Here is a 5,342-nt window from a genome sequence, read left to right on the forward strand (position 1 = left end):
AAGGCTGGCCTTACTATCAAAAAATAAATAAAAATTAAAATCTGATGTTCCACATTCTTTTATCAGACTTTATCCCTAAATCCTTAATAAAAAGTAAACACAGGACTTCTGCTTTGAGGAAGATAAAGTAGATATACTTTTCCCTACTTTTTAAAGTACAACTAAACATTCTGGGCATCATTTATAAAAATATAAGAACTCTGAAGTGAGAATGGCTAGGGATCGCAGAACCCAAAGAATAACTTGGTGGTGAGTTCCCTAATTTTTTTTCCTCCTCTTTTGCCTCCTCACATAACTCAAACTGAAGGCTAAAAAATATGGCTATTAATATATGAAAATGCCAACAAGTACAGACATAAAAAGTCCCAACAAAAGCTTTCTCTGTCTAGCCAAAGACCAGAAAAATGAAAAATTTTAGACAATAACGTGGCCCCACCCTAGGGCCCTCAAAGCACAATCCATAAAAGGAAAAGTTGATAAGTGGGACTTGATAAAAATTGAAAACTTTTGCTCTGTGAAAAAAGACTCTGTTAAGAGGATGAAAAGCCAAGCTTTAGTCTTGAAGAAATTATTTGCAAAACACATATCTGACAAAGGACTAATATCTATAATATATAAAGAACTCTCAAAACACAACAGTAGAAGAAAAACAATCCATTTAGAAAATGGGCAAAAGACATGAACAGAAATTTCACTGAATGGGACATATGGATGGCACATAATACATCAAAGGAAATATCATTATATACCTAAAAGAATGGCTTAGAAAAATAGTAATAGCATTAAATGCTGATGAGGATATGGAGAAACTGAATCCCTCATACATTGCTGGTGAGAATGCAAAATGGTACAGCCACTTGGGAAAATAATTTAGCAATTTCTTTCTTTTTTTTTAAATCATACAATTACCATACAGCCAAGCAATTGAACTCTTCGGCATTTATCCCAGAGAAATGAAAATTTATGTTCAAATAAAAACCTGCATATGAATGCTTAGAGCAGCTTTATTTATGATAGTCAAAAACTGAAAGAACACAAATGGCCTTCAGTGGATAAATGGTTAAACAAAATATGGATGTGGTACTTTCATATCATGGAATACTACTCAGCAATAAGAAGGAATGAACTATTGATATAAGCAACAACTTGGATCAATCTCCAGAGAAATATACTGAGTGAAAAAAGCCAATCCCTAAAGGTTACATACTCTATGATTTTATTTATTTAACCTTCCTGAAACGACAAAATTATAAAAATGGAGAACAGATTTGTGGTTGCCAGGAGTTAAGGAAGTATTGAGGAAGATGGTGGGAGAGCTATTCAAGGGCAACATGAGGAATATTTGTAGTGATAGAAATGTTCCATATCTTGAATATTAATTTATAACATTGGTTATGACATTGCACTCTAGTTTTGCAAGATGTTACCACTGGGAGGAACCTGGGTAGAGGTTCATGGCATTTCTGTTTTATTTCTTACAACTGTGTGTGAATCTTTAATCATCACAAAATAAAAAGCGTATGTTAAAAAATAGTAAATACACCAGAGTCACATGTGGCTGTTTTTAACCTTTTAGATCTTAGTATAAAAAATATTTTGATAGAGGATCCTTCAGAGAAAACAAGATGACCATGGGTGCCTTATGAAAAGAAGGTCAACATGCACTAGAGGTTTAAAGGGCCAGAATGAAACCAGATACAGAAGTTGAACTTCATCAACTTCTTAATTAAGTCCAGAGCTGGCCCTGGTAGCCTAATTTTTTTTTTTTAGACAGACACACACACACACACACACACACACACACACACACACACATACTCACTCACTCACTCACTGCTATATACAATATATCCTTCATGCTACTGCTACTCAAAATATTATTGATTTAAGTCACGGGACTGCACTCAGGGATGACTACTCTCAAGCCAAAGCAAGCTTTGTTTTCTGAAGTCACATCTGTTTAGTGGCAATTATAGGCTTAAATGACAAGTGAAATAATATTTGACTGTGATTCCTTTCCAAGCCTCCCTGTCTCCTCCCTTCCAGAGATCATAGGTGGTTTATGCTCACATCCGATCAATTCTCCATCTAAAACTGGGGTTTATCCGGTGTTTACAAGTTGCTGTCGTCCTCTGTGCTGTGGCCGGTGCCACCAGCTCATCACCATTGCTCCAACACCAGCTCTTAGCTTCCCACTTCATCACTTCTGCCACTCCTGTGTTCCTTGGAGTTGAAGAGGCCCTTTCTCAATTACTGCACTTTGTTAGGAACAAAAAGTTAAACTTCTTTCCATTTTTCTCTCCTCTTTGTTGAAAGACTTGGTACAAGTCTCCACAGGACCATTCTGGAAGACAAAACACCAGCCAGCACCAGAGCAAATCATTCTTAACACTCCCTCTATATGACAAAAGTATTTTCAGTAACAATCACAAAATTAAACAAATTATTCTGATGGCCAGAATAGAAAAACAGCCAGTGGAATTTTTCTTCTATTTAAATGTGTTGTGGGTTTTGACTAGCATACCTGTCAATAAGAATATATAAATAGTACATATGAAAGGAAATCAGCAATAGATTAATACATTTATGTTATAATAATGAATAATAACACAGTTTAAAACAAATCAAAAAAATAACTAAAAGAAATAAATTTCAATTTTAAAGATATTAATATTCAGTAAAAAATATATCGAATCAACTAAAATTTGCACTTACTAAACAAAAATATTGCATAGACCTCAAATTTTCTATTCTGCTTTACTCTTTTAAATTTCAATCACAATTAAAAAGCCTAAATGATCACATACAAAGATGGAATTTTAGTAATTTAAGTTCTATTTTTTGTTTTTATAATCACTGTGGTATGGGCATTTATTTCTAATCTACTGTTTAATTGTAGGAATATGTAATACCTCTTGGGGTTAGAAACAGAAAACAAACTCAAGTGATTCTGGATCATTACTAACTTACTCTTGAAACAAAAGCATGTGGCTAAGTCTAATATTAGGTTAGTATAAAAGTAATTGCGGTTTTTACAATTATTTTTAACCTTTTAAACCGCAATTACTTTTGCACCAACCTAATATATTGGAAGCCCACTGCATAACTTGGAATTCTCCATGTTAACTTCTGTAGAATGCAGATTGTAGTATTTATTAAACAATAAGTAATAAAAATGTATTAATTTGAAGATTATATATATTATTAAAATTTAACAAACAACTAGTACTTAGACCAACAAAAGATTTTATTGGGGAAGAATATTTTATCATTGCTATTATTTAGAATTGCTGGCATGTGGTGATAATAAAAAACATATCTACTTTAACTTGGTTTTATAGTTGTTTTTGGATTCTCTAGAGAAAATGCACCCCTATTGCCTGCACACGGAGTGGATCACTTCCACCACCCCACACTTATTTTGCCGCTACATAAAAAGTCTCTGGCCCTTGTAATGTGTACCCTGATTGGTCTCTCCTACTGGCAGGTAATTGCTTCTTACATTTGTAGCAGGAAAAGAATTTAATCTATTAAAGGTAGGAAAGCAAATCTTCCTTTCCCCTCTGCCTTTTTGCCGTTACAAGAAGACATCTAACATATTCTTGGCAAGTAATAGGGAAGCTTCCACAGGATGGAATAAAAGAGACTCTCCTCCAGAGAAGTGTTTGGGCAGTTTGGTGGGAGAGATGTGTCACTAATATTTTAAAGAAATGTTTCTTGCCTGCATTTACCACTTTTGGATTTGGTCTCCTTTGTACTGAAAAATGGTACTAGTTCTTTCAGGGAAGGTTTTTAGATGCTAAATTCTCTTAGCTGTTGTAAGGCTGAAAACACCGTCTCGCATGTGATGGTTTAGCTGGGTGGTTCTCAAGTATAGTCCCTATAATGGTAAAATATGAAATACATAGGAACTTGTTTAAAAAGTACATTCTCAGTCCACTTAAGACCTACTAAATCAGAAATTCTGGAGGTGGTATCAATAATCCATGTTTCCATAAACCTTCCAGGTGATTTTGATGGACACTAATGTTGGAAAGCGACTGATTTTAACTAATTAAAGACTCCTAGATAGATATTAAATTTTTTTCCTCCATGCTTTGAAAATATTATTTTCTGGTCTTTCATTATCTGTTGTTACAGACAAAAGAGACTGCTGTAAGAATGTCTTTATATTATATTGAACTATATGAAAGTTTTAATATTCAATCGTGTTTTATTGAGGTAAACTTACAAACAATAAAATTCACCAATTTTAGGTATATAGTAATTAAATAAGTTTTGGCAATTGTACAATAATGTAACCACCATCACAATCATGATATAAAAGATTTCCAACACCCAAAAATGTTCTCTCCTGACCATTAACAGTCTATCCTCTCCTGCCACTCCTGGCAACCACTAATCTGCATTTTGTCACTATAGCTTAGATTGAATTTTCTAGAATTTCACATGCACAGGATCATAGAGCATATGCTCATTTGTATCTTGCTTTTACATTTAGCATAATGCTTTTGAGATTCATTTATGTTATTATATTTATCAGTAATTTCTTCTCTTTTATTTCTGACTAGTATTCCAATGTATCGATAAACTACAGTCTGTTTATCTGTTCATAAACTGGTGGACATTTGGGTTAATACATTTTGTCTTGCTCTCTAGCTATTTACAGAAGGAAAGAAATTCCCAGGTGAGTGCCTTGGGAAACTGGAGTGAACATTCTGGAAAACCAGCAAGGTTTGGGAAAGAGCTCTCTTAACTTTTACTTCATAGCGGAACAAAGCATAATAGAGCACTGAGAACTAGGGCAGCTGGAGGGTTCACTCATGTCACCACAGCAGTTAATCCTGCATAGGCAGAAGCAGAATTCCTACTCAATCATTTTTTATCTACAAGTGATCTCCATTTCACATGGCTTAACTCAATAGATAATCTATCTTTTCTATCTTGAAGTTTTATTTACTTTTTCCTTGACTTTCTATATTTTCACTACACTGTGTCTAGATTTGGATTTGTTTTTATTTATTCTAGTTAATTCATTTGTACTATTTCTACCTGAGGACTCATGTCTTTCTTCAATGCTGGAAATTTTTTAGCCAAATCTCTTCAAATATTTGCTCTCCTCTGTCCCAATCTATTTTCTTTTTCTGCAATTCCTACTAGACATGTGGCATAACCTTTTATTTCAACTTCTATGTCTCCTAATTTCCCTTTCTATTTTCCACCTTTTTTCTATATTCTGCATTGTGTACTTCTTTATCTGTATTTTCTAATTCTATAATTTTCTCTACAGCTAGTCTAAATTACTATTTAATCCAGTTTTCTCAATGAATACCTCAATATTT

Source organism: Rhinolophus hipposideros, assembly GCF_964194185.1.
Source record: "Rhinolophus hipposideros genome assembly, chromosome: 12".
In the NCBI taxonomy this organism is placed as follows: domain Eukaryota; kingdom Metazoa; phylum Chordata; class Mammalia; order Chiroptera; family Rhinolophidae; genus Rhinolophus; species Rhinolophus hipposideros.